We start from the raw sequence: 26,646 nt of genomic DNA on the forward strand, positions 1-26,646 counted from the left end.
CACCTTGGAACCAGTTTGCTTCTCAGCAAAGAGATCCTCACCGGGCAAGAGAAAATATCTAAATAAGGCAGACAGCACGCCACCAGGGTGGCAATAGTAGTTTTTATTTGTGCATTTGCAATCAGACGCGAAAGCAGGCCATCACTTGTTTCGAGACTTACAAATTTATATGTCGCTTCATCGAGGACAGATTGATAAAATTGGAAGCATATTTTACTGCGCTTTAGAACTGAGTAAGTAGAAAATATAAAGATTTCTTTAAAGTAATCAGCCATGTATTGCATTAGAATGCATTAACACATTGATCTCATAATTCGTTGGTAGAAGAGTAATTCAGGGACCTGATAATCACTCATGTTTAATCTGCATTTCCAGAAGTGAACCTATCGAACAGTGGGAGTTAATAATACAACATTTCTGATATTTTTGTAAATGATATTTAAGCTTTGATGTTTTCATCATACAATATTTAGACAGTAATCAGACCCTCTACCCATGTGAATATCCTCACCTGTTTGTGTGGGGAATATTGAAAAATTGAGCCACAGCTTCATGCCTAGCAAAGTGGCATGTTTTTTGACTGCTTGTCAGTTATTTTTTTCCCCAGAAACAAACCCAAAAGTGGAGGCTTGTTTCAGAAAAGCACATAACAATGACCTAGATGAGCAGATGTTTTTCTCCATGTGTTTCAGGGACATTGTTCATTTCCTATCCCAGATCCATCATGTATTTGGTCCCCTATCTGACAACGGGACCGCCCGACATGCTGCCGGTGGCCCTGTCAACCAAATTACAATGCAACCACCTACAAGGCGGTCACACTGTCCATCTTTTATATTGCTGCGGGTGCTATGTGCTGCAGCACCCGCCACAATACAAAAGGACAGGAACCATATCCCTGCACTACGTGACAGGCACCATGTGGGGCCTGCCACAATGGTGCAGGGATAGGTTGGGGGGCACCATAGGTGCCGACCAACACCCAAAGTCAAGGGATAGGGGGAGAGGGGGTCTGTTACGGGCCCCCAATGTCCCTTTCAACCAGCCTTTCCATGGCGGGTGAACCACCATGAAAAGTCTGGCAGGGAGGAATATCGTAATCCCTACGGTGGTGTCTGACTGGCACCGCCACCATTATAGGGATTGCGAAGCCTCATCTGCACCAGTGAGCCCAAGGAGCCAGTCGGATGCGTGGCAGTCAGTCCGACCATCATCACACCACCCGCTATCCTAATGTGGTGGGTGGTGAAGGTGGTTCCGATGGTGGGGCGACAGCAACCAACAGCCTGTCCGTGGTGGTCTCACTGCCATCTTAATCAGGCCCTAAATAACAGTGACCATAGCCCCGCCCTTAATAGGCAACTATGTGAAAAGAGACTACGTGATCAAAAATCCAATCACTCATTGTATGCAATAATAGATTTTGAAAAAAACTGCACCGTGTACCCAATGCACACTTTAAAAAAATGTTTTTAAAGCAAAGTCAACTAACGACATCCAAAAAAAAGAGACAGTCTGCATCTATGATATATAGGCAAGTTCAATCTCCTTTATTATTTAAAATATCTTCCATAGGGAATCAAACATCATGTTAGCACATATGTATATTCATTTTGTGACTGTGTCATTACCGTCAGTTATTGCACAAATAGTTAGGTACCTTTTTAATATATTTATATTTTATTTTACAGAGTTTTATATAGCGCGAACTTGACCCGAATCAGGTATCAGAGCACTTTACATAGCACCAGTTGCGTTACACAAGGACACCTTCATTATTTTGTTAGGCACGGGAAGATTAAGTTATTTGCCCAGAATCACAGGATGTTCGCAGAATTTCAGCCTTTGCGATCGGAATTTGGCTTTGAGCAATGTAGGTAAGATTAAACCTACTCACAAAATAAGGAATCGCTAAAATTGCAATTCCTTATTTTGCGATTGAATTTAAGGAATCGCAAATTGCGATTCCTTAAATGCAATGTAAGTAGCACAAAAGAAAGTGCACTTTGGCCTTAAGGAATCCCTAATTACCACCAACTTCAAGTTGGTGGCAATTTGTGATTTTCTTTAAAAAGCACTCTTTTTCTTTTTTAAAAGTGCCATGTGGCACACATTCATGCCCTTAGGGCATGTATGTGCACCAAATGTGCACACATGCACATTTCAAGGGTGCAACAGGGTGTCCTTTTGGAACCCTTGCACCCTTGAAATTGCGCCCGGAATTTGCGAGTGCCTCTTGGTTACTCTCAAATTGCGGGCGCAAATCCTATTCATTCCTATGGGCCTCTTGGCCCATAGGAATGAATGGGATGGTATTCCTTGATTTAAAACTCAATTAGCGATTCGCAATTAAAGAATAATAAGGAATCGCAAATATTTTTGCGATTCCTACCTACATTCAATTTAGCGAGTCCTTGATAGCGATTCAGTAAAAATCGCTATTAAGGACTCGCTAAATTGAATTTACCTACATCTGGCCCAAAGTGATTTGCCCAAAATCACAGGATGTTCAGCGTCATTGCCGAGACTCAAACCCAGCTCCCCAACTTCGAGGTTGACCTCCCTAGCCGTTAGGCCAACTCCTCTCCCCATCAGGTACACATCAGATTAGGAGATTATTGTTGTTCCTTTCAACTTTCTGACCTAAACCTTCAAGATGTCTCCGCAAATTCACTAGCATGGAGGCAGAGCCCATGTAATGCAGGGTTTCCTGTTCCCAGTTGATCCAATGTACAGGCTTAAGAAGCCATTTTCTAATCTACGTGTTGTGAACATGACCAATCACACCAGCTTGTGGGTATTCACTAACGTCTTCCAACATTTCCCATGCAATAAATGGTCACAGATTTGCTACAGGCAAGAACTGAAGTAAATACCTTTTCAGAGTGGGAATGGGAAATGGAACACTGCCACACATCTTGGGGTGTAGAGAAAAAAGTTTCTCCACAGGTAAAAACCAAGAGCGCTTATCCCCACAAGCAATTTAGTTAATTGTATATAATCAGGGAACATTTTTGGGGAATCAGAAATCCTCACAAATTGTTAGATTTGCCAAATATATATATGTGTTATTATTGCAAAACTAATTCTGTATGAAATGATAGCTGAGATTGCAGCTCACTCCACTGACAATTAGCACTCGTCCTAAGAGTAAAACCTTTGCAGTGGTGATTCATATACAGTGTACATACATCCAAACATACTAGATATTATAATATCTAGTATGTTTGGATGTATGTCCTGCTTAGCAGTAAAGGATTCCGCTTTGTACTAACTATCATGTAGCACTAAGTCAATGGTCTTGTGCAGTTGGAGGATGGAACCTATGTGCACAAAATAGAAATGATCAGATTTGTTGTCCTTGACATCCCACAATTTGCCATAGATGTGACAAATTCTTCTGGCAGGAAAAAGGGAAGAAGCTACTCTGAGTCTGGCAGGGGCCATCATTGGGTCAAATTTTGGCTCACCAACAACCAAGCAAGAAGTATAGAATTATCCATAGAACTTCCACCCAGCGTACATGAGAATTATTCAAAGGAATTGGAAGATGGAAAAAATGGTAGAAGATGCAATCCCTCCTCTGCAAATTTGACCATTATTTAATCCACCTATTTCATGGTGTGGCATTGGATGCCTATGAAGAAGATCATTTTATTTAAACCTCTGGTGTTGGTTGATCGTGCTTTCTGTGAGTCAGGATCCCAGTACTTAATTGACAGGATAATTCTTTATTGTCTGGCAAGAGCGCCTTGCTCAGCCAATGTTCTCTTTACTTTGGTTCTAGAAACAAATGTTTGAGGAGAGGTGGCTCCTCCTTACCCTTTTTGGCCTCTCAAGTCTAGAATCAGCTTCCACTTAAAAATTGTGGCATCTAGAATGAATCCCAGATCTGGAAAGCTTCGGACATCTTTTTGTTTACCTCACCATAAGTATAATGGCTGACATGATACCGGAGCTGTTAGACCTGTCAGCCTTAGGGTGGTCTTTCCCCAGACTTTTCACCTGCTTACCTCCTCTTTTTGCTGGCCTTCGTTCTCTGAGCACTTTAACACTGCTGACCTAGGGTCTAGAATTTCTTGTTTTGGGAGAGTTAATAGCAGTAAGAGGTGGTTTAGGATGAGTAAAGGGGAGGTGGAGGGCAAAGAGTCAGAGGTAAGGGTTTAGAAAGGCTTGGTTGGGTGTTCTGAATAGTAAAAGAGTTATAAGATGTTGCAAGGAGAGGTAGAGTAGGGAGGAGTCTAGAAAGGCTTTTTTGTGGATCATAGTAGGGGTATGAGTTTTGGGATGAATGAGACAGTGGAGGTAGAGGAAGTATTGATATAGGTATAGGGTGAGAAATAGGAGAGTGAATTGGAAAGAATAGTAGAATGATGTCTGAAATGAGTCAGAGAGTTGAGGTAGAGGATGTATTGAGAGTGGTATAGGGTGAGAAAAAGGATAGTGCATTGGAGAGAATAGTAGAATGAGGTTTGAGATGAGTCAGAGTGGAGGTACAGGATATATTGCGAGAGATATAGGGTGAGATATAGGGTAGTGCATTGGATATGCTGAAGTAGAAGCAAAGTAATACATATATAGATACAAAAGTACATGGAAGGTAAATATCTGCATAAGGAAGGTAATATATGTAAATTAAATTTGCATTTAATAAAAATCCAGCTTTCAAGTGTTGTTGTACTTTCTATTCATGTTTTTGTTTTTATTTTTTGTAATTCAATAGTGAAGCAATTGTAGATAAATAGTTATGATAAAAGATTTACTTATTTATGCAGTCACATATCTACATTTTAAAGCATAGAATTATGTAACTATAAGTATTCTGTACAATTTTTAGCAGAACTAAGTTCTATATTTTAAAAAACATAATTATTATACACATTTATACAAAGCAATACACAAATGTAGGTACATATCTATAGTCCAAATAAATGCTTATATACAGAGGGATATGCTGTATGTTTATGTCTGAGTATGGTGGCTAGGTGGGGAAGAACCAACTCTTGAGTAGTTGTCTGAAGATAAGCTGGTTATCCGTGGATCTTATGTTTGGGGATAAAAAGTTCCATAGTTTGGCTGCTTTTTCTTTTTCGATGGGATTTTGAGGCGAGGTGCCACTTTAGATCCGAGGTTCCTTTGCTGAATGTATTTGGTGATTTTATTCCTGATGAAGAGCGGTCCTGTTCCATGTATCGCTTTGTGGGGGATACAAAGCAGCTTGAATGTGGATCGTCTGGCAACCGGTAACCAATGAAAGGCTTTCAAGGCAGCGTATATGGGGGATTGTGGCTTTATATGTAAGAGTAGTCTGGCAGCAGAGATATGAATCTAATGAAGTCTTTTCATAGTTGTTTAAGGTAATCCATGGTAGAGGCCATTGGTGTAATCGAGTTTGGACAGAACAAGAGAGATGGTAGCCTGGACCTTGTGTGGAAATCCCAGATAGGGAAGACGCGTAGCAGAGTTTTTATAGCAACAATGCTTGATCTTGCTAGTTTGTCCACTTAGGCACTCATTGATAGCTTTGAGTCCATGGTCATTCCAAGGTTTCTTACTTCCTTTGACACTTTAGGCGGCGTTCCCAGATCATCAGGCCAGGCAGTGAGTGGGTAATCATTTTTTCAATCGCCACATGTGAGTATTTCCATTTTGGAAGCATTCAATTTGAGATGGCTTCGTGTCATCCAATGATCCATGGCTCTGAGACAACTGAAAATGTGTGCATTTCCAATGTCTTTGGGGCATTTCAGTTGAAGGAGTATTTGTGTATCATCTGCATACTTATAGCACTTGAGGTGAAATTGATTGATCAGTGCCGGTAATGACTTCATGTAGATGTTGAAAAGCATGTGTGAGATGATAGAGCCTTGAGGGACCCTTGCTTTAGTGAAGTACAGTTTGGACAAGAACTGGGGGTATGGATGACATTACTTCTGTTGTGAAGGTAGGATGTGATCCAGGCTAATGCAGTCCCCTCTATGCCGGCTTTGTAGAGTCTTTGTATCAGAGTGTTATGGTCAACCGTATCAAAGGCAGCTTAGATGTCCAAGAGAAGTAATGCAGCAACCTCGTTCTAGTCAACTTTGTTCTTAAGGTCATCCCAAATGTCAAAGAGACAAGATTCTGTGCCTCTTCCTGGATGGAATCCCATTTAGAAGTCTGAAAGTATGGCATTATCTTCAATAATTGTGAAATCTGATTGAATGCTGCTTTTTCTATCAGTTTGCCTAAGAAAGGTCCATTTGTAATCGGTCTGTAGTTGTTGGGGTTCAGCAGGTCCGGGTTTGTTTTCTTCAGAAATGGGTGTATCTATTACTTTTTTTTGTTCTTCTGGAAATATTCCGGGCGTTAAGGGATTGCTGATGATTCTTCCTACTGGTGTGGCAGCAGAGGTTGTTAGAAGAATTGTCTTGAAGGTTTGTGGTGGACACGGGTCAAAATGACTGCTGGCAGGCTTGCTTGCTTTGACCAGGTCCATAAATTCATTGTGTGAAATTTGTTGGAAGGAATGGAGAGGCTGGGTTAGAGTATTCTTGGATTGTTATTTGGGAAAAGGGTTGGTACTGGTGCTTTTTCTGTGTTTTAAATATGAGTCCAATATGTCTGCTTTGGCAGTGTAATGATTTGCCGGGTTTGTCTGTGAAATCTTGAGAAATGGGCTGAGCTCCTTTGAGGCAATTTGGTTTACGAAATTCATTGAGAATTTTATAGAATTCTTTATGTGCACATTTAGCATTTTGAATTCTGTCTGGATAGTACCTTTTCTTAGCTTTTTTTATAGCTGACTTTTATAAACTGTTAAATTTCTGTTGGTGAAGTTTATCTTGATTGGTGTTTGTTTTGAGCCAGGCATGTTGCAGCTTTCTAATTTGTTGTTTTGTCTCTTTTATTTCTGTATGTCACCATGGTGCCTGTTTTCTTTTGTTCTGTTGTGTCGTTTTTAGTGGTATTAGGATGTCAAAGCTTCCTGTATCCACTTATATAGTTTTGAACTGAATTTATTGTGTCTAGATCTGTGCTAGATGTCAGTTGTGTTTCTAAGTGTTCCAAATTGAGTTTGTTCCAAGGTCGATAGGTGGATGCATGTAAGGTGATTTTAGGTGCGTTGCTTTGTTTTGTTTTATATTGGAAAGCAAGCAAATGGTGGTCTGACCATGTGAGTGGAGTCATTGTTTGAAAAGTAACTAGTTCTGTATTTCTGTATTTGCAAAAATGACATATAGGATGTGCCTCGCAATGTGTGTGAGTTTGTGGACGATCTGATGTAGGTTCAGTGTGTCTAGGCCAGTGATGATTGTTTTTGGATGGGGCATATCGGGTTTGTCAAACCAAATGTTGAGGTCAGCCAGAATGCATAGGTTAGAATGTATTATTATCGGGTTTGAAACTGTGTCTAGAAGTGCATCTGGGAATGTTGCATTGCTAGGAGGAAGTCTATAAAGGAGCAGGAAGTTACAGGAGGAAGATGGTGTAGGATTGCATCTGGTGAAAAGGCCCACACAATTTTGTATGGTGACATCGTCAGCTTTAGGGATATCTAATGTTTGCCTGAACACAACAGCTAGGCCGCCTCCTCTTTTGCCTACACAATTTGTGTGATAGTTTAATAGCCTAGAGGAGCAGCTCCATGCAGGACTGGAGCCATATGATGATTCAGTTATGAAGAGTATGTCAGGTTTTGTGTCAGTGAGAAGGTTGTAGATATGATATTTGTTTTTAGAGACTGATCGAGCATTTACTGGTAGACAGTTTAGGGAATGTGCTTTGGTGATAGTGTGACTTTGTTTTGTAGAAGAGTGAGCAGGATTTTGTGGACTTGTAGCTGGTGTGTCTTTAGTGTTGGTATTAGCTGTATGAGGATAGCAATCGCGTAGCTGTTCTGTATCGTGTTTCTCGTCCAGCAGGCTAAGAAGGCATTGTGATGGGTCTGAGTATGTAGGTGGTGGAGATGGCGGTTGAGAGTGGGTTGGTGAGCTCTGTTGTTTTTGTAATGTAACCTTGTTGTGCACTAGACATGGAGAAGCTAAGTTGTGATGAGTGGTGTGTTGCTTATTTTGTTTGCATCTGTTTAGGGCGGAAGGTGTTTGAGATAGGGGTGGTGGTGCAGCATGTGAGTCATGTAGTAAAGTTCTAAATTGTCCAATGGATGAGAGGCAGTTGAAACAGAGTTGCTGTGTTGGGTAAGAGAGAAAGCTTGGCATTGGAGTTTGTTCATGTTGTGTATCATTTATGTAGTCTGAAAGGTGAGAGTGAGTGTATGTTTGTAGTTTGCGATGGAAAGCATTATGAGGTGTTGTGTGTGAGAGATTTTGTTGTGCTGGTGTGTGTAATGTTTTATTTTTGAGGCACAATGAAAGGAGGTGCTGATGTTTTTGCTTTCTGAAAAGGATTTGTATATAGTTTATTGTTGGTGAGTGGAAGTTGTAAGGTAAAGGGGGTGGTGATGTGTTTGTGAGTAGAGTGTATGTTGTGTGTGAGAGGAGATGAACTAGAGTTTAGAGTGTTTGTGTTAGATTTGATTGCTGAAAGAGGTGATATGTGTAGTTCAGTGAAGTGTAAGTGTTGTGTGGTTGTGTTATTGTGGTAGAACGAAGAGGAGGGTGTTGGTGGCTAAAAATATGGCTAAAAATATGGCTGAGTATAGGTTTGTTAGTGACAAAAGAGGTCTGGTAGGAATAATTATAGTAGAGAGTGTGTGTCTGAATGGGATAAAGTTAATTATGGTGTGGAATTGGGTTGTGTTAGTGATGAGTGGATTGGTTAGTGGTAACAGATAGAGCTGTGTCCTGTTTGTAAGTGATGATGCAAATGTGTGGTAGCTGGGATAGAAGGGTGTATTGGTATGGTTTCTCGGGTTTTGTAGAGGGTTTTGAGACATTGGACCTTGACTAGGGTTAGTTTGTAGTAAATGGGTAGAGTGCATGTGCTGTGAGTGTTTTAATCTGCTTTTGGGTGGAGCAGGGAGTATGTGCTTCCCCTCTAAACATGGCAAAATTGGTGCATATACAATTGGCATATTTAGTTTATCTGTAAGTCCCTTGCAAAATGGTATACCATATATCCAGAACCTGTAAACTAAATGCTACTAGTGGGCCTGCAGCACTGATTGCGCCTCCCACCTAAGTATCCTTTCAAACCTGCCTCAGGTCTGCCACTGCAGGCCTGTGTGTGGGAATAACTGCCACTTCGACTTGGGATTTAAAACCACTTACCAAGCCTTAACCATACCTTATATTACAAATATCTCACTCCTAAGGCAGGCCCTAGGCAGCCCTAAGGGCAGGGTGCTGTGTCAGTAAAAGGTAGGACATGTACTTTTATGTTGTGCTTGTCCTGGTAGTGACACACAGCTAAATTCATTTTTCACTACTGTGAGACCTACCCCTCTCATAGGTTAACATTGAGAATTCCTAGGTACACTTTTAAGTTGTAGTTTCTGATTAGAATGAGTAGCTGTGTCATGTTTATATCTTTGGAATGATAATGATGAATCCTCATTATTGGTGAAATTGGATTTAACATTACTGTTTTAGAAATGTCGCTTTCAGAAAGTGGACGTTTCTTTGCACTTATAGCTCTGTGTGCCTTGCAGCCTCTCTCCAATACACGTCTGGGTTGGGTGATAGCTACACTTTGTGCATTCCCTCTAGACTGCCACACACACATAAAGGTTAGGTGTATCTGAGTACCCAACTACATTCCACTGCATTCTGATGGCTCTTCCTGGGCAGTAAGGGAGGGAAGGGGTGAAACTTCTACTTCAATAGTAGTAGCCTAACCCCACACAAAGGGCTGATTACCCTCCACAGGTAGTCTAGGGCCAGGGCTGAGTTGAAAGGATACGTTGGCACTTCAAAGACCTTACTTTGAAGTCACCCCCACTTCAAAGGCACAACTGGGTATAAGTACTCAGGGCCATATGTAGGTAAAAAGCAATTTGCGAATCGCATTTTGAGAATCGCAAATTCCGATGTAGGTAAATTATTGCAAAATAATAGCAATTCCCAAAAAATTGCAGAATTATTTTGCGATTACCAAAATTGCGATTCCTTAATTGCGAGAACGCAATTAAGGAATCGCAAATCTGGGAATCTGCAATTCAGGTGCAGAATGATGACATCACAACCAGGAAGTGTGACTTCCCCTGCTGCATCTGATTGCCAGCAGCTGAGTGAGAGCCAGAAGCTGAGTGAGAGCCTGTGAGGAGAGTTGGAGATTTGTGCTCAGCTACTGAAAGCAAGCTAAATGGAGTCCCAGGGGCCAGAAAAGCAGCAGGAAGAACCACCCAGAAAGAGGATACAAACATTTAGCGAAAGGGAGCTGGAGGTCCTCATTCAGGAAATAGTCAGCAGCCATGACCTCCTGTTTGGCAAAAGTTCCCTACGTGTGCCAGAGGCACGAAAAAGAAAAATATGGAGTGACATCCAGGAAAAAGTAAATGCCATTGGCGTGACACACCGCTCAGTCGAAGACCTCCGAAAAAGGTGGTACGACATGCAGCAAAGGTCAAAGGAGAGGGTGGCTATAAGATTGGCCAAGGCCAAAAAGACCGGTGGCGGGCCGTCTACAGCAACAGACCCAATGCCCCTGGAGGAGCTGGTGGAGGGCACCCTTCAGCCTGAGAGTGTGGGTGGCATGGCTGACCTGGACAGCTCCGAACACACAGACACCAAACAAAGTAAGATGCATGCCAAAACCCCCTGATACATACCCAACCCACTCACACCCCCCGAAAGGCAACCTGAGTGCAACTCCAGTACATGTCCACCAGCACACCCAGAAATGCATTATGGGAGATGTAGTCACATGCACTGATACCTGGGCCAGTGAGACACAGCTAGGTGGAATAGGGATGAGTCCTTCATGAAAAGAGGGAAACAGACATATAGTACCCATGTGAATTTTAATTTGTAAACTGTAATGCATTACAAATGCGAGACAGGACACAGAATTAATGTGTGCCTTTAAATTCACAGCACCACCACCAACACAAGAAATCGTGCCAGAAGGGGAGGAAACACCAGAAATGGAGGACGAGGCAGGGCAGGAGGAGCAGGGCGAAGCAAGACCTGCAGACTCTGCACCATGCAGGCGGTGCAACATAGTGTCACCACTGCCACTGTTGGAGGCACAGAAACCAGACACAGCAGGAGAGGTACAGTCAGTGCACAGGCAGCGTGCAGGACAGCAGCCAACACAGTCCCCTGAACAATCCAGAGAAGGGAGAGGGTTGAGACGCAGGGCACAGCCATCCACCAGCACTGCTCCTGTCGAAGAAGACACGGTGTTCTTGGGCCTTGAGAGCAGCATGCTGAAACAACAGCGCCTGCAAGTCAAGGGGATAGGGTCAATACAGTGCCGACTGGCTGCACACTATCATAACATGACTGAGTTGCGGGCTGGTGTAATGGTCATGACTGGTGCTTTGGACGGACTCTGCAGGGAGATAAGGAGGGACAGGGCAGCCCGGCGCAGGGAGAGACATCGTCATCACATCCGGCTGGACTTATACACAAGAGCAGTCAACCGCCAGTCAACCGCCACATCCCTGTTGGCCAGAAGATGTGTCAGTATGCAGCGTGAGATGGCCCACTGCTGCCAGGACGTTGGCAGTGTCCTGGTGCAGGTATCACATGCGGTGGACCAGATGTGCGCAGCTGCCACAGGTGGCATAGGCTCACTTAGTGCAATACATATGGACGAACAGTCCAGCAGGAGCAGCATCACTCCCCCAATTCAACCGGACAGACGCCGGAGTGCGCGCCAGGGGAGAGTGGATGATGACTCCAGGGAGGGCAGTGGGCAGACAGAGCGAGGGGCAACAGGGCGTGCACGTAGGAGGTGAAGGTACACCAGGGACTAATGGCCATGTGTGAAGCAACACATTCCATATTGACTCAGTGGCTGATCGAAATTCTTGCACTGTGGCACAAACATGTGCAAGCACTAATAATAAAGTCACACTGTGTGACAGATGTATTCCTGCAACAAAGGAAATAAACATCACTGTTAAACACCATTCAGTGGCATTGTGTCCTCATTACTCACTTAGAAGTAGTTCTGTGTGATCTCATCTCGTCTCATGCACCCGGCAGCCGCCCCTTTCCCACCTGCTGGTCCACGACATGGAGCTGGTCCCTCCTCATCTGATGATTCTGAGTCTGTCAGATCCACTGGGGTGCCTTTCTTGGTAGTGATGTTGTGTAGCATTGCACAGGCAACCACAATTTTGCAACATGTCTCAGGGCTGTACTGTAGCGCACCTCCACTCTTATGGAGGCATCGGAAACGGCTCTTTAGGATTCCGAAGGTCCTCTCAATGGCACAGCGTGTGGCTCTCTGTGCGCTGTTGTACCTCCTCTCACCTGCAGTTGCTGGATTTAGATACGCTGTGAGGATGTAGTCACGTACAGCATACGCACTGTCACCTGCAGGGTATAAGTAGATTTATGTTCAATACTGTCCTGCCACTACATAACTTTACTGGTTCTGTGTCTGTAAGCCATGCATTTACCTAGCAGGTAGCCCTCTCCGAATTCGCCATTTGTGAGTTTGCGATGTAATGCACAGTGGCGAAACATGAATGAGTCGTGTGTGCTTCCTGGGTATTTGGCCACAATATCAGTGATTATATGTTGGGCGTTGCACACTACCTAGATGTTCAGGGAATTATATGACTTTCTGTTCCTAAAAACATACTCATTCTGTGATGGGGTGAGATTGTGACATGGGTCCCATCTACGCAGTCAATGACGTGGAGGAATTGGGCAATTTGGTAGAATTCCTGCTTGGTCTGATCTAGTGCCTGTTGTGTGCTTGGAAATTGTATGTGGTGATGCAGCCGCTGTACCATTGCATCAAGGAAAGCGTGGAAGAAGCGCAAAAGTGCACTTTGAGAGCCACCTCCTGCAGTGGCGATCACCCCCTGAAAACCCCCTGATACCAGGAGGTGCAGTGAGCACAGGACCTGAACATGGGTGGGAATGGTGTGTGCCCTGCGTGTGGGGTGTTCAAGTATGGGTGTCAGCTCCTCTATTAAATCCAGGATGATGTCTGGGTGCAGCCTGTAGTTCACATGGATCTCCTCCTTGGTCAGTTGGAAGAGGGTGATGCGTGCTCTGTAGATCCTTTCCTGGCGTCTCCTTCTCTGTGTGGAATCTCTGATTCGCAGCCTCCTGGCTATCACGCACAGGCCAGCCATGGTGGGAAGTCCCAGTGGCATTGTGGGCCTGTTTAAATAGGTTGCACCTGGTTACCACCTGCTCAGAGTTGGTGGTAATTGAGAAGTGCAAATTTGCAATTTCGTAAAATCGCTAATTGCGATTTTTTCCTACATCTGAATTTGCGAATTCGCATTTACCAAGATCGGTAGTAGCGAATTTCGCAGTTGATGTGAGGCAGACTGCGATTTTGCAAAATAATTCGCAGAATCTGTGTTACGCAAAAATGGTAATCACTAAATCAGCGATTCTCATTTTTGGGCAGCGGAAACCTTTCCTACATAGGAACGGTCTGTTTTGCGATCGCATACACCCTGTTTTTTGCGATTCGCAGTGTTTGTGATCACAAAACAGCTTCCTACATATGGCCCTCAGTCTCTACCTGCTGCTCTCTGACTCTGAAGGAGCTAGACTCTGCCTTCCCATCCAAGTGAGCTCCAATGGATGGTTGGCCTGTTGTTGAGACTCAGGGAAATCAAAGTCTCTACACCTGCTCCTGTGCATGGTTCACTGGAAGTGGACCCATATACTTGCACCAGTAAAACGACACATTTCCTGTCTGCTGGAAGCAGAATCGGTACATCGACCCTGTTGCAGGAGCAGAATCGGCACATCACACTTGGGGCCCGAGTAGCATCACTGGAACCGCTGCATCAACCGATGCATTACCGCCATCACAGAAGGATGATCCTCGCATCCCTTCAACAAGCATGGAGGAACCTGGAGGAGTGGCTTTAGAATCAGCGTATTACGGCTTCGACGCTCGTCTTCGGAAACCAACGCATCGCCAGCAAAGCGTGTGTGAAATCAACGCATCGCCTCGACTGCAGAATTTACATCGACACATAGACACCACATTTAATGTTTGCGACCAGGATCAAGGTACTCTGTTCCCCAGACCTGCGTGGCTCCTATACCCGGCCTGCACTCCATCGTGGTTGGCTTGAACTGTTGACTTGGCCACGGTCCAGCATGATCTCAAGTAGCCCCTAAAGCGCTATTTACTTTTATGTGCAATTTTTTCAATTACTCTTTTAAAATTCATCTCTTGACTTGTACGTATTGAGTTTTTGCTGTTTTAGTCTTATTTTGTTCAGAATATAATAATCTATTTTTTAAACCTGTGTGCAGTCTTTTTGTGGTGTATTCATTGTGTTGCTGTGTGTGTTGCACAATTACTTCACACGTTGCCTCATTAGAACAGCCTGACTGCTCTGTGACAAGCTACCAGATGGTAAGCACAGGTTATCTTTTAGTGTATATCTAGCTTACCCTGACTAGGACTGTGGTTCCTGCTTTGACAAGGTGTATACCTCTCACAACCAGAAACCCAATTTCAAATATGGGCCCTTAGCACCAGGATGCTCTTTGAGTAGTTGTGCCCTTCACAAGCTCTTTTTTGTACATTCATTCATTCATGACGATACATCGCATTACTAGCCCCGCCCCCGTAGAAACAGCCACTGTGAAGACTCAAAACAAAAGTTATCATTCAAATTGAAAGAAAGCACCTGTGGAATAAGGCCAAGAAATCACGGATACCTAATAAAACGGCCAGTGATACAAACAAGAAATAAGGAGTGGGGATGACCTTTTTGATTACATTATACGAATGAATGCATAAAGTCTGTTTCAGGCGGATGGTAATGAGACCTAATGGGCCACACCAGCATATTCTAGTTTGGGTTATTTTATGACTAGCCTTAAACCCCCTAAAAAGGCCACCAAGTAGTAATATAAAATGGTTGACCTTACTTAATAAATAACATTGTAAAAAACATTACATGACAGCACGTAACTTGACATGACATATAATATCATAAAATATACAGTTTAATACAAAATAATACTTTGTACACCCCTAAGGAGATATTTCCATTCAGAGGAACCAGGCTAAGGGCCAGGTGCCTTCACAGGCATCTAGACCACTAAGGTGACATTCAAAATTCCTTTCTTCATGAATCGTATGGGGTACTTTACTCCTTATAATAAATATTCACATTGCTAACCCTCTTTTAGTTTCAGTCATGTTTATTGGCACTTAGAATTCAAACTTCCTTTGAAATTATAACAATAAACGTAACCCCTCCTCCACATAGAGACGCCACATTCCTTTCTGTATTACACTGATGTCTTTAGCCTTCTGTCAAGTTTATCTGAATGAATGTAAGTCCTGTTAATTTGTATCTTCTCGTCTGTCCTCGCAGTATGTGCCATTCACAAAGGCTGTGAGTGACCTAGATACCCTTTCTCTTACTTGGGGCTGCTTGTCTGTCTAACTTGGATACATATAAAAAAAAATTCTTCTTCTTGAAAACCAAATGATAGCCTAAATTGCTGGAAGGTTTTAAATCGACCTTCCTAGGATATGTCACCTATTATGTCGCAGTCCTTTTATTTGCAGATTTTGGGCCCTATGTAGGTAAAACCCAATGTAGCTCAAAAATAGCTAAAAGATAGCGATTCGGTAATATCCGCTAAAATAAATACCGAATCCTTATTACCGATTCGGCATTACCGAATCCTTATTACCGAATCAGTATTTAGCTAATCTGGTATTTCAAAAAATCGCAAATCTGAATCAGCCAATCCTGTGCTTTCTGATGACCTCACAACCAGGAAGTGGCCACATCCATGCAGTTACACTGATCCTGAAGCTGTTGGAGAGGCAGGGAGCAGAAGCAAAAGCACAGGAGCTGCACAGCTACCACCTAGCTGACACACCAAAAAGTACCATGGACTCACAGGAGAATGGGAAGGATGCCGGAGAGAGGAAGAGAAAACACAAGTTCAGTGGGAGGGAGTTGGAGGTACTAATTGAGGAGGTGGTGAAGGATCACAACCAGCTGTTCGGGGAAAAATCACTGCACGTACCCGAGTCACAAAAAAGGAAGATATGGCTTGTAATCCAGCAGAAAATAAATGCCATTGGCGTCACCCAGCGCTCGACAGAGCAACTTAAGAAGCGCTGGTATGATCTCCACAAACGTGCCAAGGAGAGGGTGGCTGACAGGCTCAAACAAGCCAGAAAGACATGTGGGGGGGACATTAACAGCGCCTGCACTGACTGCCTTGGAACAAATGGTGGAGTCCACCCTCCAGCTGGAGAGCGTCAGTGGCATTGGAGACGTGGACAGTTCAGCTACAGGAGCCAACAGACAAGGTAAGATGCATGCACAGCATGCTGTGCCCCCCTCCCTAACCCCAATCCCCAATTACCCTGCAAGAATCCCACTCCAGTCCATGCTTTGCCGATAATCAGGAATGCATCATGGGAGATGTAGTCCCAATCAACTAATAGCATAGCAGTCAGTCCACTGAACCCAAATGCATGTCACACACATCAGTAGATAAGCAAGCGGGGGACAGACAGTTAGATTGGCAGTCATTAAATTTATTGTAAGGCAAATGCTGCTAGACAAGTGAGTAAATGGACATTCTGTATCCACAGGCGAGCCATCGCGCCAGGCTGCAGAAGGGGAGACAGAAGAGGCACCCAGGGAGCCCAACACACTGGAGGAGGAGGTCCTGTCACCTGCTGAGGTCACACCATCACCACCACCACCACAACCACCACCACCGAGAGCCATGAGGTATACAGTGGGTAGCCTCCAGGAGATGGAGGGCTCAGAGGAGGAGAGCATGGAAGACCAACAGACCCAGCAGGATGAGAATGGACCCACAGCAGGAACACAGTCCCCCATGGTGGTTGGCAACACAGGTGCCCGAAGACGCCGACCAAGTGCACACGGTCCTGAGGTAGAGGAGTCCAGTGTCTTTGCAGGTCTGGAGGGGAAGATGCTGAAAGTGCAGCGCCTGCAAGGCAAAACAATGAGGGCAAGGCAACGCAAGATGGTGGCCAACAACAAACACATTTGCAACATGAAGGAGGCCATATACTGCCTCAACAATACTGTGGCTGAGGGCATGCGGGACATGTCAGAGGCTGTTAGGCTGTTATGCAGCAAGATGGAAAGCGACTGTGAGGCAAGGCGCAGGGACAGACAGAGATTGGATGGGTACACGAAGGCAGTGAACTGGCTATGCAATGCCACCTATGTCCTTAGCAGGCCCTCAGTGGCCATGCAGTTGGAGATGGGCAAGTGCAGCCGTAACGTCACAAGGGGATTGGTCACAGTCACCAGTGTCCTGGAGGTGGTGGAGACCATGCAAATCGCTGCCACAGGATCGGGGGATGGGGTGAAAGTGAAGAGGCAACAAGCCGCAGCAGTATCACTCCCCCATTACAGGAGTCCAGGAGGCGCAGTGGAAGGCACGGACCAGCCGCAGGACAGACCGCTAGGGAGGACAGTGTGCCTAGGGAACGCAGCAGTGCTGCACGTGGGCGCAGAAAATAAAACCAGGCATCCCCTGGCATTGGGAGATGGGTGAAGTAACCCATTTGACATAATGATGGGATTGGGAACATTGCATGGGGAGTAACTATGCCATGCTGGGGTTGTTGAGGCAGTGTGAGGCCATCATGGTGTGGTGGTGTGCTGTCCTATTGCCTGAATTAAGGTCAATTAAACACCTTTACACTATTGCAGTTATTCACTTTGTCTCATTACTTACTCAGAAATAGTTGTGTGTGATCTCAGCCTGTCTGTGTCTCCCATCTGGTGCTGTTGCGACACCTGCTGCGCTGTGCTGTGGCTGTGAACAATCCTCTCCCTCATCCTCTGATTCAGTGAGTTCCACGGGTGTTCCTTTCCTTGTAGCCAGGTTATGCAGCATGGCACATGTTGCTATTATTTTGCAGCAGGTCAGAGGGCAGTACTTACGTGCACCTCCACTTTTGTGGAGGCAGCGGAACCTGCTTTTGAGGAGTCCAAATGTACGCTCCACCACATTCCGCGTTGATGTATGTGCAACCTTGAATCGCCTTTCACTTGGGTTAGATGGGTTGAGGTATGGAGTCAGGATAAATGCTCTCACTGCATATGCGCTATCACCTAGGTGTTAAAGGAAGAAAGATTATTCGCAGTCAGCAATAGATACATCAAAGGTAGAAAGCAGGGTGTGTCACATTTATTTACCTAGCAGGTATCCTTCTCCAAATTCACCCCCAGCAAGACGGGTATAGATCCCACTGTTCCTGAAGATGTAGGAATCTTGCGTGCTCCCTGGAAATTTTGCAACAATGTCAGTAATGATGTGAGACACATCACATATGACCTGTACGTTGATTGAATGTGTTGATTTGTGGTTACGGTAGATGTACTCAGTTGCAGAGGGGGGGCAGATTGGAATGTGTGTCCCGTCAATGCACCCTATTGCATGTGGGAACTGGGACGTCTGATAAAAGTCCATCTTTGTCTTGTGCAGTTCCACCTGTGTGCCGGGGAACCGGATATAGTGGTGCATCCTTTGCATCATGGCATCCAGGAATTTGTTGAAAAAGCGCAACAGGCAACTCTGTGAGACACCACCAGCCACAGCTATTACCCCCTGGTAACTGCTGGATGCTAGTAGGTGCAGGCAACAGAGGACCTGCACATGTGGAGGTATTGTGTGCGCCCTTGGTGTCTGGTGGTCCAGGAGTGGGTGCCGGTCATGTATCAGGTCCAGAATGGTGGTTGGGTGAAGCCTGTACCTCTCAGGGATTTCTGCCTCTGTGAGTTGGAATAGTGAGATGCGCAGTCTGTATACGCGTTCTTGTTGTCTCCAGATCCTTTGAGCTGCAGCTTGTATCCGTATCCGCCTTGCAATGACATAGAGGGTCGCCATTGTGTTCACGCAGATGCATTCTGGGGATGTTCATATGCTGTGCACCTGGTTACCACCTGCTTTGAGTTAGTGGTAATTTGCGACTTTTATTTAGCAATTTGTAATGGAATCGGTAATAGCGATTTTACGTACATCGTTGTGCAACTTTATTTAGCGATTCCTTATTTAGCGATTCGCTAAATAGTGAGTCGGTGTGGCATATTCGCTAAATAAGGAATCGCTGGGTTCATTCTATTGGTTTTAGTGATTCTTTATTTAGCGATTCTGTATTTCTGCCTCTACATTTCACATGGGGTTTTAGCGATCGCAAATGTGGAAATTCTGCGAATTTTGGCTTTTGCAATCGCTAATTCACTACCTACATCTGGCCCTTTTGAGTGTTCTGAGATTTAATCCTGGAGTAAAATCCATATTATTCAGTAGGGGTGTAAATAGTAGCGGGTATGAATTCAAAAGCTCCCCCGCACTCAATGGGCCCCAGAGTTGGAATCTGGATTTTGTTACTGATGATACATAGAGCCAAGGGTTTCTTTGTGTTTTGGGTATCCATGCGACCTCCCACCTGAATCCACCTGACAGCGCAATGCACGGCATAGCAAGGTACTTTTTGTGCATCCTAATGTGACCGTTCATGCAGGTAGCGTAAAAGAGAGGCTTGATAATATTAAGGAAATATGGTATGCCCAGTCCTCCCCTCCTAGTGCTTAATCTCTTCTTTCCATCCAATTTTTTCTACCAACTCTTTTTTAAACCTACCTTTAATGCATATGCATTTTGGGTCCCAGATCAGTAGAATGGATATGAAATTGATACTTTAAATATGAACATAGCTCTACATTATGCTATTTGTTGAAAGCAAACATTTTTGGGTCATTAGCAATATCAGAAATATTGTGTAATAAGGACATTTGACCTAGGTTTCCAAACCGGTGAGGCAAGTTTTCATGTAATAAGTATGTATAATAGGTATGCATCTGTACATTTGCACATGGCCTGCTAGTCGGATGAGGCTGGAGAAATGCTGTCATGTACCTACTGAGGTCTCACCACTTGTCACACTGTTTCTACGTTTAAGCAGAAGTGGAGTTACCAGGCGCGAACCCAATCGGAGTTATATCCCTTGTGAAGATACAATTCCGTCCAACTAATTTTTAGTCCCTTAATGTATCATCCAGTTCTAGAGTTGGTGGAGGGCTAACTGGGGCAAAAATAATACACTCCAAACAGGTCTGCCTTTACCCACTTTAATGCAGTGAACGATCCGTTCACGTCCATCACATTACCTATGTAGAACAGTGGACATGAATGGTTTAACCAATTGTTTGTTTGAGAAAATCCACCTGGTGCTTGCACCAGAAGGATGTTCATTTTAAAAAATAATGTTGGGACCCGAGAGTATAGCTTCAATCGCATCTCAACATTATTTTTATTTCACTCACTGTGATGCTGACTTCACAGTGACTGGAAGTTAAACCAGATGGCGCTTTAGGTGCTATCTTGTTTTTCTTTGATCAGTGCTCAGGAGGGGCATAACTTTGCCCCCTGCACACTGATTTAATTAGCACCTCCCACTAGTGGATCCTGATTGAAGACTGTCCCAAGACCATGAACCTCCAAGCAGGAATTCACCCAGTAGACACCAGGGAAATTGAGAATAGTCCCCCAGGCATGGGTAAGTGCCCTCCAGCAAAAAAAGGAACAGTCTTTCTACAATCTAGAGCAGGGTTCTCAATAGTTAGTCTTGGAGGGCCGGATCCATGCCAGATTTTTAAGATAACTACATTATCTAAATGGGGATATGCTAAAAATCTGGCATAGATCTAGCTCTACAGGACCGACTTTGGAGAACCCTAATCTAGAGCACCCCTAACCCCATTGCAAGCAAGGGGAAATTTGGATTCTTTTGGTTGTCATTTTGGCATACTGGGATGACAGAGAGAGGTAAATCCCAATTTCCTCTCACTTACCATGGTGAATGGCCACACTATTTGGGCTCTGGTTCAGCTGGCAACTACGAACCCTATGAAACCTGGGCATGTCTGAAACCTACACCACCGTATCTCAGATTCAAGATTGACATTTTTCCAGGGGTTACTGAGTTACCATTCCTCTTTTCTCGCCCAGATAGAGTGGACTGGACTTGCCTATTGTGCTGCTGTTTTTATCCCTCATGGACACCCTGACGTTGTATGTCAGGAGTGCCTGATAGATGGTGGGTATTATTGATTGTTCACTCTCGCTTTCTGAACACGACTCTCTGGGGTTCCTCACTTTTTACACTCAGTAGTTTACGACTGTTACGATTGTTTTTGGCTATTCTTTGGTGGGTTACTTTGGGTATTTTGTCCACCTCTCTCAAGTCTAACGCCTGTTTCTTTTTCTATATCCCTGGAGTGCTGTTTTGCACAAGGGTACTTTTACACCTGTCCGTACTCTTCTCTCACACTCCTTCCCCCTTTGGGGGGGATGATTTTGCTCTTCAAGATATGGTAATGAAACATAGGTAGATTTATGAATACTCGTTGTAAATATATTGATGTACTGTGTCATGTCTTGTTGAGCTATTGTATATGTGGTTTCTTGTTCTGTAAAAGCATATGTATATAGAGATCCTGTCACAATTTGGTCATATTGTAAAGTCTTGTGTCCTTTTAAATGTTTTTATTGTATTTTATTGTACTGATGTGTGTATATATATCTGTTATTCTACAGCCCTAAAGAAGTCTATTTGGTTGGACAAAATGGGTCGGCTGTTTGTTTCAATTTGATCTGTTTAACATTTTGAATAAATGGAGATTTGAAGATACAACTTTGGACACAGATCTCTTAACTTGCTGTGCGATTATTTGTAAAGTGGTGCACCACTTGCTCTTGTTTAACACTATTATTTCCAGTACTGGACCGCACCGTGACAGTGGGTGCGCTTACTGTGTGCACATGCAACTTTGGGTACTTCCCATGATTCATAATAAATAGGGATAGCAGGTCAGGTGCTGTTTGTTTGTAGGGTTCCACTGTCCAAGCTTGTATGATTTAGTGACTTGCATGGATCCCATTACATTTTCTTACCCAGAATGCCTTACAAATGACAAACTTTTGCTAAAATCATCCTGAATTTCTCTCCATTTGTGGCTCCTAAAAGTAAGCCACTTTGCAAGAAAGAGTACATTTTGCTTAATGCCCTCGGAATCACACCAAAGTCTGGGTAACCCAAATCCAGAATTCTACCAATAACCACTATTCATAAAATCAGTACAAAAAAGCATAAGTTTCTTTCATACCAAATTTTCATTCATTATATTTTACCTTATGATATAATGCACGGTCAGTAAACAATGTAATATCATTATTTGCAGCAGCTCAGTTATTGGCTCCAGTAGCCGGTCATCTACAGGGAGAGGGAGGGAAGGCATGCCTACGCAATAAATAAATAAATAAAAACTTGCTGGGCGAACGTAACATCCTCCGCTCCGGACCTCCACAGAAACTGGTAGCGAGAACTTGGAACTGCCTTGACCAATCAGGGCGCTGCTTTCATGCTGTGAAAGCAGCACCTTTATTGGAGGAAGCGCCCTCACTCTGCACTCATATCACCCTGGAGGTCTGCACTGACTCTAACCCAGCTGTCTTAAGACAGCTGGGTTAGAGATGTTAAAGTGTGCATGGGTGGCTGGCTGTCTCAAGACGGCTGCCCAAAAAGGCATGAATATTTTAACCTATTCAGTGCCCATGACGAGATAGTCTCGTAATGGATCACGGTTGCGCTGTGCCCATGACGAGACTATCTCGTCATGAACCCCGCCCGCTAATGTAACGCCCGGCACAGGGCGGGGAAAGGGCGTGGCACTGAAGGGGTTAAACATAAGTGCATAGACAGCCCACCCTCCTCTCTGCTGCTGTCACTCAGCAGCGAACCTGCCCTGGTCCTGATGGGTGGTTTGAGACGGGATGAAAAATAAAATGGTAATAAATTATCATTTTTCATGGGGTTTTGAAATGATTTTAAGAGGGGTGGCGCTCCTCCACTCCAATTGAGGAGCCGCCCCTGATTGGCTCAGGGTATCAAATGTTTTTGGACTAGCCACAAACACTATATATCACTGCAACCAGAACAGTCTGGCGGATGTATTGGATAATTACTTTTGTACATCGGTCATCGGGGGAAAAAAAGCTATAGCTTAAACTATTGTCACTTATTTCTATTTTTCCTACTCATTTTTATTATTCATTTAATTGAATGACTAGTTTCTTTAGGAAAACCATGAACGATCTATACAAATGATCACTTGCTGAATTTGGAATAGTATCTACTTTTCAGAAATATATAGCTTTCTGGGTTTACCCATGGGTTTTATACCTGTTTCCATGACAAACTGTGCATAGTTCGAAGCCACCAAAAATAGGAAACAGAAAGCTTTCGTTTAAGTGATTTTTAGGAGAAAATATATGCGCTTTCTTGCGCAGCTCTTTTATCCCATTAAAAAAAAAAGTGTTCAATTTTGACTATTTGCACAGTTCCCTCCAGTGGAATCTAAAACCCTGTGTACCTTTAAAGTCCCCAGCATATGGGGAAAAAAGGACATTAGTTGTAAGCCAGGGTGTAGTTCATGGAGTTCCGTGCAAAAAAAACTCTGCTGCCCTACGCGGTGCTCGGAGAGCAGCAGAGTGCTGTAGATAAATGCCGTTTGCAGTGATTTTCAGTGCCAGGTGCTTGTCTGCACTGTGCAATCATCGCGAACGGCACCATGCACATAGCAAGCGGGAGCTGCGTCCTTTCTGCTGCTTGAATCGATTTTTACTCGAGCAGCATATTTCGCAATGCGAACGGGCGGTTTCTCAACGCAAAGGGTCGCAAGCATACGCGACCAGTGGCAATGAGAAATGTGACTGCCCACGTTGAGAAATCTCGGCGGGAGGTTGATTTTCCATGCTTGTGCTCGCCAACTTGACATTGACGAACGTGAGCAAGAAAAAAAAGGAGGAGTTTTTCGGAACTCCGCGAGCTCCACGTAATGCGGAGTGCAAAAAACTCTGCAAACTCCACGAGCGGAGCGGAGTTTACCGCCCAGACTTAATGAATTGGGCTTTTGTATCTTTTTTTTTTTTTTTTTTTTTTTTTGAAACCGTTTATTGCAATCTCAAATAGTTACAGGTATGGGCCTACAACCGTCTGGCCGGCCGCTAGAGTGGCAGAAGCATATGGCATGTATACAGAAAAATCTCTTGGCGGTGCAAAAAGGTAAAACAGGGGATATCAGTAGTGCAGGCCACATAACTCCAAACCCACAATACGGTTTCCTTTTGTCGAAACACAACAACACAAAAAAACCACACCCGCAAGGCAACCCGCAATCCCAAGTGACAGCACGCGCTCCTTAAGTGGGGGACCCCAACCAATCGCCAGACTCTGAAGAGGGGGAATGAGAACAGATCAGGGACTGGGGAACCACATGCCCGCGGCTAGGGGAGGGGGTCGGCTAGGGGGACGGGGCTGGTGAGGCAGCCGGCAGCAGTGGCGGCTCGCAAATACCCACGCGATAGGCGTTCCAGGGGCCCCAGATTTTCACCCACGCCCCAGGCTTACCCCTCGCAACATACACCACCTTTTCACGAAACATACACCAATCCATGTGTTCTTTCCAGGCCGACACCGCCGGGGGCCTCTGGGATCCCCACAATTGAGCAATGTCACGCTTAGCTATCATGTATCCCAGAGTCACCCACCGCGTCTGCGGAACCGAGTAGTCAGTTGGCTCCCACACATTCAGCAAGCATCTCCTCGCTTCAGGCAACAGCGCGACACGCGTAACCACTCGCAGGACCTCGTGTACACCACGCCAGAATCGCTCCACCTTTGGGCATTCCCACAGAATATGCAAGAAAGTTGCCAAAGCACCACAGCCACGCTTACACAGTCCATCCTCAGCAAAGCCCATATGTAGAAGCCTCGGCCCCGTCACGTAAACCCGGTGGAGGATCTTAAGCTGGACGAAGCGAAGGCGAGCCGGGATGGCCACCTCCTTCGGAGAGGCCACCGCGGAAATCCAGTCCTCGTCGTCCAATTCCAGCCCATCGGCAACCCAGGCCTCACGGAGGCCAGTCAGCAGGCCCGATCGGTCGTTGATCAGTTTTTTATATATAAGGGAGATCGTGCTGTCTGGGACATGGCCATCCAGCACTCTGTCCTCCAGGGGGGAAGACTCCGGAATGGACGCGACATCCGGGAAGACGGAGCCCAGCGCGTGGCGGACTTGTAAGTACCGAAAGTACTCACTGCCTTGCAACTGAAACTCCGTCTGCAGCGTCTCGAAAGTTTTGAATCCCCCCCTCGTCCAGAGATCTCCCACTGTGCTGATACCGATCGTATCCCACTTCTCGAAGCCCTTCGAGGTCCACAGGGAGCCTAACCTCGCAGACGCATATAGCGGTGACGCCCGGGTCAAACGGTCCTTCCACCCCATAGCTGCGTTAGCCGCGTGCCATACACGCACCATGACACGCGTCGGTCCCGTCAGGCGAGGGTCCGGCGCGCCAGAGTAGAGCGCTCGATTGTAGTCGCCACCGGGCAGGAGCATCTTGTCCATTTCAAATGCCGGGTTCAGGGCGGGCCCGTAAAGGCCATGATTAAGCGCAGCTAGCTGGGAGGCCCAGTAATACCGTTTGATATCCGGGAGGGCAACCCCCCCATCGTACCACGGGAGCGTCAATTTAGCCAAGGCAATACGTGGCCTCCCGTCCCAGAACAGGCGACGCTGCAAACTCTCCACCTCACGGAAGTAGCGCGCCGGGACCAAGTCCATAGTGTTCTGGAGAGCGTACAGAAAGCGCGGCAACGACATCATCTTAAACAAGGCCGCTCGGCCGAGCGGCGAAAGCGGCAGACGCCGCCAACGCACCACATCCTCCTTCAAGCGCTGGAGGGGGGGCAGCAAATTCCGCTCGTAGCGGGCCTCCGGGTCCAGAGTAATATATATACCCAGGTACCGAAACCCCTGGGAGGCAATCTGGATCGGACAGTCCCGTGGTAGGACCGGAGCCTCCCCGGCAAGCACATATACACAGGATTTCACCCAGTTGATGACGAGGCCTGAGTTGCGACCGAATGAGCGCAAAACATCAACTAGGACGATCAGTGATTTACGCGGGGAGGCGAGATATAGAAGGATATCATCAGCGTAGAGGGACACACGGTCCTCATGCTCGGGGGTCCAGCGGAGACCACGGATGGAAGGGTGCCACCGCAGCCACTCCGCCAGGGGCTCCAGGGCCAGTGCAAACAGGAGAGGCGACAGGGAGCAACCCTGTCGCGTGCCCCGTCCCAATGCGAATGGGGCCGAAGCTCGTCCATTCACCACCACCTGCGCCAATGGGCCGGAATACAACAACTTGACCCAGCCGATGAAGCCCGGTCCGAAGCCAAACTTCGCCAGCATCGCCCAAATGTATGGCCATTCGAGCGTATCAAACGCCATGGTGGCGTCCAAGGACGCCAAGATGGCCGGTTCCCGCACGAACGGGACACGCGCGAGCACCCCGTGCAAGCGTCGCAGATTAAGGGCCGTGTTGCGATGGGGTATGAAGCCGGACTGGTCTTGGTGGACCAAATCGCCCACCACGCCGACCAGCCGGTTGGCCAGCACCTTGGCGAGGATTTTGGGCTCCGCGTTCAAGAGCGAGATAGGCCTATAGGATGTGA

Source organism: Triturus cristatus, chromosome 4_1 (assembly GCF_964204655.1).
Source record: "Triturus cristatus chromosome 4_1, aTriCri1.1, whole genome shotgun sequence".
NCBI lineage: Eukaryota > Metazoa > Chordata > Amphibia > Caudata > Salamandridae > Triturus > Triturus cristatus.